We start from the raw sequence: 17431 nt of genomic DNA on the forward strand, positions 1-17431 counted from the left end.
CCTAAGAGCAAATCCTTTAAAAGAAAAGCACACTTTGCATTTTTAGAAGCTGAAAAAATTTATGCAGCTATTATCGATGGCCCATTTTCTAGTCTCCCATCCGTTTGACCTTGGCTTTGAAGGACTAGTTCACACTTGCCCAGGTGTTACTTGGTCTTTTTTTTTTCTACTCATCGTTATACCTTTGATGAACATATGAACTGACTCACCTGAAAAGAATAGCATTGGAGGTGTTATGGAAGTTCTACATCTCTGGTGGTCCATTTTCATGTACCTCTGGTGTGTTGCAGTTATCCAGGGTTGCTTGAAACTGTCTTACCAAAAAGAAAATTAGAACGAGCGCCAAGTGGACAGCTTTTCGGAAGGAATGCCTGATATTGTCAGATCTCAGAAGCTAAACTGGTTTTATTCGGAGGGGAGACCACCAAGGTAATCCAGGGTTGCAACGCAGAGGCAGGCAATGGGAAACCACCTCTGTTCCTTTCTTGCCTTGAAAATCCTACGGACCACCACAAGTCGGCTGTGACTTGATGGCATGTTAAATACACAGAGGAGGGCCCCTTCTTTTGCCCTCCTGCTGGTGGAAAGAATTTGCTTTCTCTTTCTTCTCACTGCCGTGGTGGCGGCTACAAGCATAGACAGATTCAAGAGGAGACTGGATAAGCATTTGGAGTGGAGATCCATCAGTGGCTATTAGTCACAGCTTATCATTGGAACTCTCTGTCTGGGGCAGTGATGCTCTGTATTCTTGATGCTTCAAGTTTCCTCACCCCACTGGTGGACCTCCTGATGGCACTTGGGTTTTTTGGACACTGTGTGACACAGAGTGTTGGACTGGATGGGCCATTGGTGTGATCCAACAGGGCTTCTTTATGCTCTTATGTTCTTGCCTTTCACAGAATTGTGGCCATCGAGCAAATGGTCAGACACCCTCCTCCAAGTTCTACAATCCCCCCAATTTCTACAATCTCTCCTTGATGGCTCTCCCAGAGATCCTGCTAAAAAGGCATGGGCTGTGTCTACTGAAAGCAGAAAGGGACAATCTCTTTCTGAAGAAGGGATAGCCAAACTTGCTTAATGTAAGAGACACACAGAATAAATGTCAGATGTTTGAGAGGCACAAGGCACAAAGGTCAGAGGTTTGAGGGCAGGAAGGGAAGGGAAGGGAAGGGAAGGGGAGGGGAGGGAGGGAGGGAGGAAGGAAGGGAGGGAGGGAGGGAGGGAGGGAGGAAGGAAGGAAGGAAAGAAGGAAGGAAGGAAGGAAGGAAGGAAGGAAGGAAGGAAGGAAGGAAGGAAGGAAGGAAGGAAGGAAGGAAGGAAGGAAGGAAGGAAGGGAGAGAGGGAGGGAGAGAGGGAGGGAGGGAGGGGAAGAAGGGAGGGGAAGAAGGGAGGGAGGGAGGGAAGGAAGGAAGGAAGGAAGGAAGGAAGGAAGGAAAATGGAGGGAGGAAGAGGTGGAAGAAAGCAGCTTTAACTTTAAATGCATTCTCCAAGCTGCCATCTGGAGATAAATGGGAAAAATACATTAGAATATGAGATACTGAACCCATTTCCCACTGTATTTTAATGTATTTTTCTCCTCATGGCAAGCTACATATATGTTACATGTTAAAAGGTAAATTAGTTGGATGGGAAAACTTCTGAGATAGAAATGCCTTCCTTTTAGCCCAGGAACAGACATTCTCACATTTTGACATATTACTGTTTTGTTGCTTTCACATGCTCATGCTACTCAGATCAAAGGTTTGCTCAATTTGTTAATTTTACTATTCTGTCATTGGATCTTAAATTTGTACCATTGTGCATTCTGAGCCACTGCCTACCAGCTATGTGCAGCTCTGCTCACTGCACTGGATTCCTCGTCTGATGAAGTGTGCTTAGAAAGCACACAAAAGCTTACATTCTAAATAATAATAAGAAAAAGATATTGGATTTATATCCCGCCCTCCACTCCGAAGAGTCTCAGAGCGGCTCACAATCTCCTTTCCCTTCCTCCCCCACAACAGACATCCTGCGAGGTGGGTGGGGCTGGAGAGGGCTCTCCCAGCAGCTGCCCTTTCAAGGACAACCTCTGCCAGAGCTATGGCTGACCCAAGGCCATTCCAGCAGGTGCAAGTGGAGGAGTGGGGAATCAAACCCGGTTCTCCCAGATAAGAGTCCGCACACTTAACCACTTCACCAAACTGGCTCTCCAATAAAACTAAGTTGGTCTTAAAGGTGCAACTTGACTCCTATTTTGTCCATGTAACTTTGTTCATTCCACTGCCACCCCTAGCCGCAGCTCTGCTGTATTGAGTTGGGTCTGGTTTAGGATGGCTGGACTGGTCAAACAGCCTTCCTTACTTTCACTTAGCAGAGTGGTTCTTCTGAGCTTCAGCACAGCAGCATGGCTAACGGTCACCACACTCTCTCACAAATTGCACAGAGAGCCTTGCTTTAAGTTAAGAAACCAATACTGGTGGATTTGAAAGAAACATAACATATCAGCATTGTAGAAAGAAAGAGTGTCTAAACTAATCTATTTAACTGGATGGCTTTGGATTGTAGTAGGCCATCTGCAGCCATTTTCTCCAGGGGAGCTGATCCCTGCAGGATACAGCGGGAGATCAGCTGTAAAAGCGGAAGATCTCCAGGCCCCACCTGGAGGCTGGCAACCCTATCAGGACCCAGATCTCACTCAGCAGAGAGTTCCACCAGGCCAGGGCCAAGACTGTGCTTGAGGATAGCCAGATACCTTTCAGGCTGGGGATCACCAATAAGTTGTTATCCACTGAGCATAATATTCTTTGGGGGGTGCCCCAAGAGAGGCAGATTGCGAGCAGAAGGCTGCCCAGCCTAGCGATGCAGCCTTTAATGTAATTCTTAATTCTAAATATAATATGCTGAACATTAATCCTTCCTAGGGTTGCCAATCCCCAGGTGGGGGCAGGGGATCCCCTGGTTCGAAGGCTCCCCCCCTGCTTCAGGGTCATCAGAAAGCGGGAGGGGTGGGGGAGGGAAATGACTGCTGAGCACTCCATTATTCCCTAAGGAGATAGATTCCCATAGGGAATAATGGAGAATTGATCCCCAGATATCTGGGGCTCTGTGGGGGCTGCTGTTTGAGGTAGAGGCACCAAATTTGCAGCATCACATCCAATGCCTCTCCTCAAAACATCCTCCGAGTTTCAAAAGGATTGGATTAGGGGGTCCAATTCTATGAGCCCCCAAAGAAGGTGCCTCTATCCTTCATTATTTCTAGTGGAGGGAAGGCATTTAAAAGGTGTGTGGTCCCTTTCAATGTAATGGCCAGAACTCCCTTTGGAGTTCAATTGTGCTCGTCACAACCTTGTTCCTGGCTCCGCCCCAAAAGTCTCCTGGCTCCACCCCAAAAGTCTCCTGGCTCCGCCCCCAAAGTCTCCTGGCTCTGCCCCCATAGTCTCCAGATATTTCTCGAATTGGACTTGACAACCCTAATTCACATCCCTCCATCAGAACAGTCCACTTTCTAACAGGAAGAAATAAACCGGGGGGGTGCATTTTACAATTCATATCTGTTTAAAACTACATCAAATATTCCAAGCATTTTAATTTTTTTTTTTTGAAGCCCCTCTCCTTTCATCTCTTATCTTGTAACCAGCTTGCAGGCTTCCGGGTGTTTGAGGAGAGGAGATGCACACCGCGAAGAGGACACAGCAGCCTCTGCCCACCCCCCGCCCCTCCTAAGAGCGGCACCACCTGCCATTTGACAGCAGATAATCCAGAGGTGCCCTTGATCTCGCTCCCAGACAGCAGCTTGCCAAAACATCACCTGGGAGTTTAATTGGCCTGCGTTTAGGTTGTATTCTGCCCTTTGACAAGCTCCATTTCTGCTCGCTGTCCCCAAAGCGCAAAGGGCCAAGCCCTTCGCCCACCAGCTGGGCGGGTGGGCCACCTCTCTCGGATGACACAGGCTTCACAGCCAAACATGACATTTTCATCAACGCTACTCATCGAAGAAACACGTTTTGCTCTCAGCTGTCAGGTTCCAGCAGGAGTCATTTTGACCCAGCGTTTCATCGCTCCGTTATGGAAAGTGCTTTCAAGCTTCTCAAAGGGCAGGCTGTTTCATCCTTTGGAGAGGCCAAAGAGTTCCAACCTGAAAGAAAAGTGCCCCCTCACGCCCTCCCCCCACTCCTGCAGCTCTACTGGGACCCCCATCAAGGGCAGCTTTAGGCCTTGAGCTCATAAAGAGAACGTTTGCTTGGACAAATCCTTAAACCGTGATTATCTTTCTGTCCTTTGGCTACAACTCTATGCATAGCCAGGATTTAAGGAATGAAACAGGGCTTTGAAGGCCCAGTCTGGCAAAAGCCGCCCATGATAATGGCTCCAAAGCCCTTTGAACGGTAATAGGATGATTGGCTTCTGAGTAAACATGCAGATAAGAAGGCTGCAGGCTCGCTGAACTTGTTCCGTCGATTTCAAGCAGAAGGGATTTCGACAGGTCTTAAAAACATAAGAACATAAGAGAAGCCATGTTGGATCAGGCCAATGGCCCCTCCAGTCCAACACTCCGTGTCACACAGTGGCCAATATGTGTGTGTGTATAAACACACACATATACAAACATACATATACACACATACACACACACATATATCTATACATACTGTGGCTAATAGCCACTGATGGACCTCTGCTCCATATTTTTATCTAACCCCCTCTTGAAGGTGGCTATGCTTGTGGCCGCCACCACCTCCTGTGGCAGTGAATTCCACATGTCAATCACCCTTTGGGTGAAGAAGGACTTCCTTCTATCCGTTTTAACCTGTCTGCTCAGCAATTTCATCGAATGCCCACGGGTTCTTGTATTGTGAGAAAGGGAGAAAAGTACTTCTTTCTCTACTTTCTCCATCCCATGCATTATCCTGTAAACCTCTATCATGTCACCCCGCAGGTGATGTTTCTCCAAGCTAAAGAGCCCCAAGCATTTTAACCTTTCTTCATAGAGAAAGTGTTCCATCCCTTTAATCATTCTAGTTGCCCTTTTCTGCACTTTTTCCAATGCTAGAATATCCTTTTTGAGGTGCGGTGACCAGAATTGCACACAGTATTCCAAATGAATCTGCACCATCGATTTATACAGGGGCATTATGATACTGGCTGATTTGTTTTCAATTCCCTTTCTTGAATCAGGGTTGCCAATTCCCCTGCAGCTTCCCAAATTGCTAGCGCGTCCGGGAAAACCATAGAGCTTTCCTAGAAACGCCTACAGCAGCCAACATGCAAAGCCGCCAGTGCGATGACGTCATCTGCAATGATATCACACTGGCCACATCAGGAGAGATTCCCCCAGCCCCATAGCCAGACATTTTAGGGTGGGGGGGCCCCAGGACATAATTTTTTTTGGGGGGTGGAGTCTTGGCTGTTTCTTCCAGCAGCCAGCCTCCGGGCCCCAGCTCTCTCTCTCACACGCTCTTGGGGGTGGGAAGAAGAGCCCCGGGGACAGCGGTGGTGGCGAAAACAGGGCTGCGGGGAGAGCGGGGGAGGCAGGAATGGGGTGGGAAGAGCCTGGGGAGAGTGGCGACAGCTGCAAAAACGGGGCCGCAGGGAGAGCAGTGGGGAAAGGAGGGGCCACACAGGTGGAAGTGGGGGTTGGGGGGAGGGGCCATGCCCCCCTGGGCCCCCTGTGGCTACGGGCCTGGGTTCCCCCCACCAGCCCAATGTGGGTCTGGGGACTTAGCAGCCCTACCCTGAATTCAGCAGGAGCTCACAGGAGTGCAGCTCCTAAACCTTTCTGAGAATTCCCCCGCCTCCTCCATACCTACCTACTTGTCCATTGAATAGTAGGTGCAGCTGCATAACAATCCCCGGATTAGGAGAGCAGGCAGCCAGCCAGCCATTGGGGCTTTGCCAGCAGCCCTCATTGACCCCTGGAGAAGCCCACCCCACCCTTTCTCCACTTCTTATGTGATTTTGGGTGGCGGGTGGCTTGCTGGCCTTTTGACTGGAGGCGGGTGGAGTGGCCAAGGAGAGCCCCAGGTGAGCAAGGCCTGCTTGGGCTGGCTGGATCTCTAGCCAGTCCAAACAGCCCAAGCAGGCCTCACTTGCGCTGGGCTCTTCTTTCTTGTGTCGGGTTGCTTTTGGCTGGGGGGGGGGCAGCATATGCTAATGAGAAGAGGAAGAAGAAGATATTGGATTTATATTCCACCCTCCACTCCGAAGAGTCTCAGAGCGGCTCACAATCTCCTTTACCTTCCTCCCCCACAACAGACACCCTGTGAGGTGGGTGGGGCTGGAGAGGGCTCTCACAGCAGCTGCCCTTTCAAGGACAATCTCTGCCAGAGCTATAGCTGACCCAAGGCCATGATAGCAGGTGCAAGTGGAGGAGTGGGGAATCAAACCCGGTTCTCCCAGATAAGAGTCTGCACACTTAACCACTACACCAAACTAAGCTTCAAAACCTATTTTTCTACAAAATGACCCCTGGATTTCTATGTTAGCTGAATTGCATCCTTCCTCAAATTTTATTTTAACTTGGTAAAAAAAAGAAAAGAATGTTCATTATTTGCTTTTTAAAAATGGGGGGGGGGAATCCCTGAGATTTGGAAAAGTGGAGAAAAATAGAAAAATAAGGGTAGAAAAGTTGTTCATTGAGCCCCAGAATGACTAATATATTGAATCGCAAAAAGTGCATTTTAAGAGCCTGTTTTGAAGTTTTTCCTCCTAGTTCATATGTTCTTGTTTCTCAAAATTAAAAATTAAAAAAACCTTACTAAGTAATAGCAGTAAAAATATTTTATGTACATTAATTTTAAAAAACACACACACTCACCTACATATGACTTACCATTCTAGGCACTGAAACCCCTGGGAATTCTTCTATTACTCTCTGGAAAATGAAGGTAAATTACCATAGTAATTTTAGGAGGGAAGAATGTAAAGAACCTTCCAGCATACCTTAGGCTTGTTTGTGCATTATGTTGTGATAGACAATATACATAATCTCCAAAGGTAGGGTTGCCAATCCCCAGGTGGAGGCAGGGGATCCCCTGGTTTGGAGGCCCTCCCCCCACTTCAGGGTCGTCAGAAAGCGGGTGGAGGGGAGGGAAATGTCTGCTGGGAACTCTGTTATTCCCTATGGAGATTTATTCCCATAGAAAATCATGGAGAATTGATCCGCAGGTATCTGGGGCTCTGGGGGGGGGCTGTTTTGGGGGGTAGAGGCACCAAATTTTCAGTATAGCATCCAGTGCCTTTCCCCAAAATACCCCCCAAGTTTCAAAAAGATTAGACCAGGGGGTCCAATTCTATGAGCCCCAAAAGAAGGTGCCCCTATCCTTCATGATTTCCTATGGAAGGAAGGCATTGAAAAGGTGTGCCGTCCCTTTAAATGTGAGGGCCAGAACTCCCTTTGGAGTTCAATTATGCTTGTCACAGCCTTGATCTTGGCTCCACCCCCAAAGTCCCCAGATATTTCTTGAATTGGACTTGGCAACCCTACTCCAGATAAATACTGTGGTTTTTCCCTCAGTGGAATGTTCTTCAGTGTTCAAGGAAACAGTCAGGATGCTTAAAGTTGTGTAACAATTGTTGTGGTTTTAATAAACCAGTCAGAAATTTGTTTCCGTCCTGGATCCCTTCCATAAGACTGTGACTGCAGAATGCCACCTATCATATAAACAAGCACAGCGAGTATTCACTATGTCTATTTTTAAAACTGATAAATGTTTATCCTGTTTCATGCAGCATAGTGTAATGAAATCAACCACTCAAAGCAGCTACAACATAAGGTTAGATCCTATGACATGGAGTGAAGTGGCCAAGTTTGCGGATGACACTAAATTGTTCAGGCTGGTGAGAACCAGAGAGGTTTGTGAGGCACTCCAAAGGGATCTGTTGAGGCTGGGTGAGTGGGCGTCTACGTGGCAGATGAGGTTCAGTGTGGCCAAGTGCAAAGTAACGCACATTGGGGCCAAGAATCCCAGCTACAAATACAAGATGATGGGTGTGAACTGGCAGAGACTGACCAAGAGAGAGATCTTGGGGTCGTGGTAGATAACTCACTGAAAATGTCAAGGCAGTGTGCATTTGCAATAAAAAAGGCCAACGCCATGCTGGGAATTATTAGGAAGGGAATTGAAAACAAATCAGCCAGTATCATAATGCCCCTGTATAAATCGATGGTGCGGTCTCATTTGGAGTACTGTGTGCAATTCTGGTCACCGCACCTCAAAAAGGATATTCTAGCATTGGAAAAAGTGCAGAAAAGGGCAACTAGAATGATTACAGGTTTGGAACACTTTCCTTATGAAGAAAGGTTAAAACGCTTGGGGCTCTTTAGCTTGGAGAAACGTCGACTGCGGGCTGACATGATAGAGGTTTACAAGATTATGCATGGGATGGAGAAGGTAGAGAAAGAAGTACTTTTCTCCTTTTCTCACAATTCAAGAACTCGTGGGCATTCAATGAAATTGCTGAGCAGTCGGGTTAGAACGGATAAAAGGAGGTACTTCTTCACCCAAAGGGTGATTAACATGTGGAATTCACTGCCACAGGAGGTGGTTGCCGCTACAAGCATAGCCAGCTTCAAGAGGGGGTTAGATAAAAATATGGAGCAGAGGTCCATCAGTGGCTATTAGCCACAGTGTGTATATATATGTACGTATGTATGTATATATATATGGAGCAGAGGTCCATCAGTGGCTATTAGCCACAGTTTATATATATATATATATATATATATATATATATATATATATACACACACACACACACACACTGTGGCTAATAGCCACTGATGGACCTCTGCTCCATATTTTTATATATATATATGTATATGTATAAATATAAATTTTTGGCCGATTCACTGCCACAAGAGTTGGTGGCCGCTACAAGCATAGCCAGCTTCAAGAGGGGGTTAGATAAAAATAAGGAGCAGAGGTCCATCAGTGGCTGTTAGCCACAGTTTATATATACACACACACACACTGTGGCTAATAGCCACTGATGGACCTCTATATATATATATATATATATATAAATTTTTGGCCACTGTGTGATACACAGTGTTGGACTGGATGGGCCATTGGCCTGATCCAACATGGCTTCTCATGTTCTTCTGTGACACAGAGTGTTGGACTGGATGGGTCATTGGCCTGATCCAACATGGCTTCTCTTATGTTCTTCTGTGACACAGAGTGTTGGACTGGAAGGGCCATTGGCCTGATCCAACATGGCTTCTCTTATGTTCTTCTGTGACACAGAGTGTTGGACTGTATGGGCCACTGGCCTGATCCAACATGGCTTCTCTTATGTTCTTCTGTGACACAGAGTGTTGGACTGGAAGGGCCATTGGCCTGATCCAACATGGCTTCTCTTATGTTCTTATGTGACACAGAGTGTTGGACTGGATGGGTCATTGGCCTGATCCAACATGGCTTCTCTTATGTTCTTCTGTGACACAGAGTGTTGGACTGGAAGGGCCATTGGCCTGATCCAACATGGCTTCTCTTATGTTCTTATATGTTCTTATGGACCCTGTGTCTCTTTTTGGGTAAGTTGGATCCCATGACTCCCTTGGACCAAGTCTTCCTCCAACAGAGATTTTTCTTTCAACAAAGGAAGGCCATATGCAAGACCGTGACTGAAACTTTCCAGTATGCCACCTATCATACAAACAAGGAAGACCTTTGTTGAAGGACACTGTTATCGCTGTATGCTCCACACTATCAGTTTTGTTTCATGCGAGCAAAGCATTCTGAAGAAGCTGTCCCACCAATCAATAGAGATGTCATGAATTTTGTGGCAAATACATTCTGCAGTCAAACATACACTTTTTTCAATACCTCAATGTTTTTTCGACACATCAAAATCTCAATCACTTGTGACTTGAAGTCCACTCTTGTTTATTTATTTATTTTAGTACATTTCTATTCTGCCCATTCCCGGTAGGGCTCAGGGCAGAGTACAACATATAATAAAACAATAAAATACAATAAAAACATTTTGTCTGTTCATCAACCACCTTGAATGAATTTCTAAGAGATGGTGGCGTAAATGGTTTTTATCGTATTCATTGTTGGCTTTTAATTTTTATAATTTCTTTGAATCCCTGCGGTAAAGGCGGGCTACAGATGAAGTAAATAAATTACATTGGTCCTGTTTCTCTTTGCAATTTCATGGAACCACACGCATACACCAAAGTTTGAATCCAGTGGCACTTTTAAGACCAACAAAGTTTAACGCGGCCTTCACGTGCGCACACATTTTTTTCAGTATCTTAAAGGTGCCACTGGAGAATTGTTCGATTGCTTCAAACCAACGCGGCTGAATTGAACCAAAAAATAAAATGTTTAGAAAAAGAAGTCTACTCACTGCTCACAGAAAGATCACAAGCCTTGTAACTGCTGGAACTCATCATGGATGGAAGATCGAAACCTTTCTGGAACAAATAGCTTGGAGACCAGCTCTGCCACAAGAACATATCCCTGTGCTCAGAAACTCGGGTAAAAGGTCAGCATCTCCTCGCCTAAAGTGCCCTGTCAATCATTGGGTATTATTTGGCATAATATTGCACTCCACTGTTTTGCCAGCTGTGTTTTTGTAAGTTCCTAGTAATAAATGCTAATCCTCTTTTTATAAGTTTCTCCATAACTCTACTAGAGGGCTTATTAAAAGCTAATATCCAAGTCTATGCTTAATAATTTCCAACACTTCTTTAAAGTTCTTGCTGTTTTCTAAAAACCAGTGTTGTACATAGGGTTGCCAGGTCCTCTTTGGCCACTGGCAGGGGATGGGGGGGGGGGCGGTGGGGTTGCCAGCTTCAGACTGGGAAACTCCTGGAGATTTGGGGATGGAGCCTGGTTAGGACAGGGACCTCAGTGGGGCGCAATACCATAGAGTCCACCCTCCAAAGCAGCCATTTTCTCCAGGGGAATTGATTTTGATCATCTGGAGATCAGCTGTGATAACAGGAAATCTCCAGGTGCCGCCTGAAGGTTGGCAAAGCTGGTCAAACCCAAACCCCCCAGCAAGAAACCTACCATCTGGTTGGAAAGGACCATTTTGCAAAGCTTATGGAAAACAGGGGGAGAAAGTTCTCTTTTCACTTCTAACAAGGGGGGGGGTCCATCAAGACCACCACCACACCCTGCCAGAGCCCATAACACTTCTCTCAGTTCTAGGGGAAGCGATGGTGAGGAAGAAGAAGAAGAGATTAGATTTATATCCCGTCCTTTGCTACCCAAAGGAGTCTCAGAGCGGCCTACAAATCTCCTTTCCCTTTCTAGGGTTGTCAAGTCCAATTAAAAAAATATCTGGGGACTCTGGGGGTGGAGCCAGGAGACTTTGGGGGTGGAGCCACGGGCAAAGTTGTGACAAGCATAATTGAACCTCAAAGAGAGTTCTGGCCATCACATTTAAGTGACCGCACACCTTTTAAATGCCTTCCCTTCATTGGAAATAATGAAGGATAGGGGCACCTTCTTTGGGGGCTCACAGAATTGGACCCCCTGGTGCAATCTTTTTGGAACTTAGGGGGTGTTTTGAGGAGAGCCATCGGATGCTATGCTGCAAATCTGATGCCTTTACCTCAAAAACAGCCCACCCAGAACCCCAGATATCCGTGGATCAATTCTCCATTATACCCAATGGGAATCGGTCTCCCTAGGGAACAATGGAGTGTCCAGCAGACATTTCCCTCCCCCCCTGCTTTCTGATGACCCTGAAGCGGGGGGAGGACCTCCAAACGGGGGGATCCCCTGCCCCCACCTGGAGATTGGCAACCCTATCCCTTTCCCTCCCTTGTGAGGTAGGTGGGGCTGAGAGAGCTCTGACATAAAGTGCTCTTGAACAGAACAGCCGTGAGAACTTGTGGCTGACCCAAGGTCACATCAGCAGCTGTATGTGGGGGAGTGGGGAATCAAACCCAGTGCTCCCAGATAAGAGTCCGCACACTTAAGCACCACCTCCAGCAGGCTCTCTGGGTATAAGATTCCAATTACTGCCAACCATCCTCTGCTACCATTTGTTGGAACCATTTACCATCTGCTACCAAAATGTTAGGAAATACATGTTAAATTCAGAGGTTTGGAGTGGCAGTAATTGGAGACGAGGCTTAAGCTTAGAAAAAGAAATACAGTTTACTAAAAAACATCAGGATAGGGTACTTGGGATAAAACAGAAAAACAATCGAGTTTACCAGCTAGTCTATCTATGTCTTACTACATGGCTACGTTCTTTGTCTCAACTGTTCTTCTCCCCAAAAAGCATTTCGCCAGGAAGAAGAGCGATAAAACTTGCATACAAGATCAAAGCATTTCACACCTAACAGATTCACGTGTATGGACGTGAAAGAGCAGGTTCTTCTGCTGGTGCAGCTAGCATCTGGGGGGGGGGGGTTGTTTTGTTTTATTGCACATAGCCAAACAGGCAACCTTCAAAAACCCATGTGTTTATCTGTCCATTTGTCGATTTCTTAATTATAAAAAGGACACTTTGGAGAAAGTGAAAAGCCATTCCAGGAAACGAGGGGCAATTTCTTGGTGACATTACAAGAGGCCGGTCACTCAGCACTGTCCCCAGCTGGGCTTTCATTTGCAGCTGCTGAATCAATTTGTTTTCCAGAGCCCTGGAAGGGAAAAGTGCATTGGGGGTGAATGAAACTATGTTGTTTCCAAAGTGACTCCGCTTCTCAAATGCCATTGGACTTCTGCCTTAATCTCCCCAGCTGTTCAGAAATGGACAAAGATATAGATCTGCTTTCCTTAGAAGTCTTTTTAAAGAGTCTGGTCCAAGATCTCTAGCTGGTCAACAAATAGGTGGTTATTTGCAGTTGCCATCCTCCAGGTAGCACCTGGGGAACTCCTGCTATTACAACTGATTTTCAGATGATCAGGATGAAGACCACAGATTTATACCCCGCTCTTCTCTCTGAATCAGAGTCTCAGAGGGGCTTACAATCTCCTATATCTTCTCCCCCCACAACAAACACCCTGTGAGGTAGGTGGGGCTGAGAGAGCTCTGACAGAAGCTGCCCTTTCAAGGACAACTCTTACGAGAGCGATGGCTGGCCCAAGGCCATTCCAGCAGGTGGAAGTGGAGGAGCGGGGAATCAAACCCAGTTCTCCCAGATAAGAGTCAGTACACTTAACCACTGCACCAAACTGGCTCTCAGGTCCACCCTGTGAGGTTGGTGGGGGCTGAGAGAGCTGTGACAGAAGTTCCCCTTTCAAGGACAACTCCTATGAGAGTTCTGGCTGACCCAAGGCCATTCCAGCAGCTGCAAGTGGAGGAGTGGGGAATCAAACCCGGTTCTCCCAGATAAGAGAGCTATGGCTGATCCAAGGCCATTGCAGCAGCTTCAAGTGGAGAAGTGGGGAATCAAACCCGGTTCTCCCAGATAAGAGTCCGCACACTTAACCACTACACCAAACTGGCTCTCACAAGGACAGCTCTGCAAGAGCTATGGCTGACCCAAGGCCATTCCAGCATCTACAAGTGGAGAAGGGGGGAATAAAACCCAGTTCTCCCAGATAAGAGTCCGCACACTTAACCACTACACCAAACTGGCTCTCACAAGGACAGCTCTGCAAGAGCTATGGCTGACCCAAGGCCATTCCAGCAGCTGCAAGTGGAGAAGGGGGGAATAAAACCCAGTTCTCCCAGATAAGAGTCCGCACACTTAACCACTACACCAAACTGGCTCTCACAAGGACAGCTCTGCAAGAGCTATGGCCAACCCAAGGCCATTCCAGCAGCTGCAAGTGGAGGAGTGGGGAATCAAACCCGGTTCTTCCCGATAAGAGAGCTATGGCTGACCCAAGGCCATTCCAACAGGTGCAGGTGGAGGAGTGGGGAATCAAACCCAGTTCTCCCAGATAAGAGGCTGCGCACTTAACTACTACTACTACTACTACTACTACTATTATTATTATTATTATTATTATTACTTTAAATTTCTATCCCACCCTCTCTGCAAGCGGACTCAGGGTGGCCAACAACATACCAAACTAGCTCTCCCCTGGAGAAAATGGCTGTGTTGGAAGGTGGACACTTTGGCAGTATACCCTACTGAGGTCCCTCCCCTCCCCAAACCCCGCCCTCTCCAGGCTCCACCCCCAAATCTCCAGGTATTTCCCAACCCTGAGCCAGCAATGCGACTCTCTGGCCCAAACAGTTGCCATCTCTGAGTTACGGAATGTCGGATAGATTTGGGGGCAGAGTGTGGGGGCAGGGGAGTTTGGGGAGGGGAGGTTCTCACTCCGACAATCCAAACATTCTGCCTCCTTAAAATTTATATGTGACAAGTTTCAGCTTAGAAGACGGGCTTCTTGTGTGCCATCTGTTGATGTCCATTATCCTAAGCCAGCTGTCTCTGCTCCTGGAGATCCCCCACCAGGAAATGCAAAAGGAAGTCCTCCTTCACCCAAAGGGTGATTAACACATGGAATTCACTGCCACAGGAGGTGGCGGCGGCTACAAGCACAGACAGCTTCAAGGGGAGATTGGATCAACATCTGGAGCAGAGGTCCATCAGTGGCTATTAGTCACAAAGTATAGATGGTACTCTGTCTGGGCCAGTGATGCTCTGTATTCTTGGTGCTGGGAGGGGCAACAGTGGGAGGGCTTCTAGTGTCCTGGCCCCACTGATGGACCTCCTGATGGCACCTGGGGTTTTTTGGCTACTGTGTGACTCAGAGTGTTGGATTGGAGGGGCCATTGGCTGGATCCAACACGGCTTCTTATGTTCCTATTGGCTGCAGCATATTGTTGGAACTCTCCGTCTGGGGCAAGTGATGCTCTGTATTCTTGGTGCTTGGGGAGGCATAGTGGGAGGACTTGTAGTGTCCTGGCCCCACTGGTGGACTTCCTGATGGCACTTTGAGGGGGGAGGGTTGGCCACTGTGTAACACAAAGTGTTGGACTGGATGGACCATGAGCCTAATCCAACATGGCTTCTCTTCTGTTCTTACGTCTGGGGCAGGGATGCTCTGTGTTCTTGGTGCTTGGGGTGGGGTGGGGGATGGACAGTGGGAGGAATTCTGGTGTCCTGGCCCCACTGGTGGACCTCCTGATGGCACCTGGGTTTTTTTGGCTACTGTGTGACTCAGAGTGTTGGATTGGAGGGGCCATTGGCCGGATCCAACATGGCTTCTTATGTTCTTATTGGCTACAGCGTATTGTTGGAACTCTCTGTCTAGGGCAAGTGATGCTCTGTATTCTTGGTGCTTGGGAGGGACAACAGTGGGAGGGCTTCTAGTGTCCTGGCTCCACTGGTGAACTTCTTGATGGCACCTGGGTTTTTTTGGCCACTGTGTGACACAGAGTGTTGGACTGGATGGGCCACTGGCCTGATCCAACATGGCTTCTCTTGTTCTTATGTGACACAGAGTGTTGGACTGGATGGGCCACTGGCCTGCTCCAACATGGCTTCTCTTATGTTCTTATGCTAATTGCAGAGTCTCAAGACAATGTCTTGGAACAGCAGGAGTCGTGGCCTACATCCAATAATCCAAGAGTGAGTCTTCAGGTTTTGAACTCAGGTTACATATGCTTGCTCACAGAAGCAAGATATGTGTTTGGTAAGGTTGCCACCTCCAGTTTGGAAAATACCTGGAAATTTGGGAGGTGGAGCCTGAAGAGGGTAGGATTTGAGGCAGAACGCCATCGAGTCCAACATCCAAAGCGGCCACTGTCTCCAGGTGAACTGATGTCACCCAGCAGATGTAATAAACAGATTTCCAGCTATCCTTTGGAGGCTAGACAATAGGAAAGCTGTCACAAGATAACCCCAAGTGACACTCCTAAAATCCATATTCTAGCACTCTCACACACATACCTCCCCAGTCTCCACCCCCCCCAGTCAACCAGGAGAGGGGGACATCTCTCTGCAATGCATCCCCCCTTTTGACAGCTTATCCAGGGTCAGAGAGCCGGAGGCCTAGCAAGAAATCTAGCACACTTTCCGCTTCAAAATGCTGACATTTTAATTAGGAGGCAGGCTGCCCTGTTTCCGCTCTGGTTCAAACTGGGACACAGAAGCTGTGAATCACACCTCCTGCCCGGCCAGTAATCCCCTTGGTCTCTCTGTCTGCCCCCTCTGGCCACAGCTGCTACTCCTCCGCAGAAGCGGGAGGTGGGGGAAGAGGCCACCCAGAAGGGGAGTCCAGGAAACAGGGAAGATAGATGTCTGTGCCAGCAGGGTTGCCACCTCTGGGCCAGGAAATTCCTGGAGATCTGGGCCCGGGGGAGGCAGGATCTGCGGGGCCTCATGCTGCAGAGACCATCCCCCACTGAGGCCTTATTCTTCGGGAGAAGGGAGGGGGATTTACCTCTGTAGGCTGGAGATCAAATGCAATTCTGGGAGGTTTCAGGCTGCACCTGGAGGTTGGGAACCCTACCCGCTACTCTTCCACCCACTCTTTCCCTGTAACCCAAAGAGGCCAAAAGACAGATGGAGGCATTGCTACTGATTGCTGCCTCTGAGATCGAGTTGCCAAAGCTCCAGGTGGGAGCTGGATATCTCCTGGAATCACAGCCAATTTCCCACAAAAGAGGAATTTCCCCCTCGGAGGAATTGGTGGCTTTGAAGCATGGACTGCAGGGTGTAGTACCCAACTGAGGTCCCTCCCCTCCCCTTCCCAAGCCCCACCCTCCTTAGACTCCACCCCCTCAAAGTCTCCAGGAATTTCCTAGCCCAGAGCTGGAAACCATATTAGGTCTGGTTTAGGATGGCTGGACTGGTCAGGCAGTCATCCTGACCTTCACTTTGCAGACTGCTCTTTCCGAGCTTCAGCTCAGCGGCATGGCCTAGTCTAATGGTTACCACACAGCCTCACAAACTGCACAGAGAGCCTTTGCTTTAAGTTCAGAAACCGATACCGGTGGATTTATATAAAGAAACATGACATTTAACTGTAGTGGAGAGAAAGAGTGGTCAAACCAGGGGTGGCCAACGGTAGCTCTCCAGATGTGTTTGCCTACAACTCCCATCAGCCTCAGCCACTGGCCATTCTGGCTGGGGCTGATGGGAGTTGTAGGCAAAAAAAACATCTGGAGAGCTAGCATTGGCCACCCCTGGACTAAACTGTTCTAACTAACTGGATGGCTTTGGATTGTAGTAGGCCATTTGCTTAGTTCAGTGGGAGGAGAGACACCATGCTGTCCCTCCTGATGCATGCAGGAAAGAAGTAGAAAGAGGAGGAGAACAAAGAAGAAGGAAGTTCCCTGAGTTACATTCTATTGGCTAGAGAGGGTGAGTGACAGCAAAGCTGACAGGAAGGTGACTGATATGAATAGGGCTGCCCGGGAGGTTCCCAACTCACAGGCCTACATTGGGCTGGTGGGGGAAACCTTTACATCAGTATTGAGAGGTCACTTGATATGTAATGAGTAATCAGTAATGAGAGGTCGGCTGCGAGGACGGATTATAAATCGAATTAAACATAACCAGAGGTCACCACGAGCGAT

This window comes from Heteronotia binoei, chromosome 12 (genome assembly GCF_032191835.1).
Source record: "Heteronotia binoei isolate CCM8104 ecotype False Entrance Well chromosome 12, APGP_CSIRO_Hbin_v1, whole genome shotgun sequence".
Lineage (NCBI taxonomy): Eukaryota > Metazoa > Chordata > Lepidosauria > Squamata > Gekkonidae > Heteronotia > Heteronotia binoei.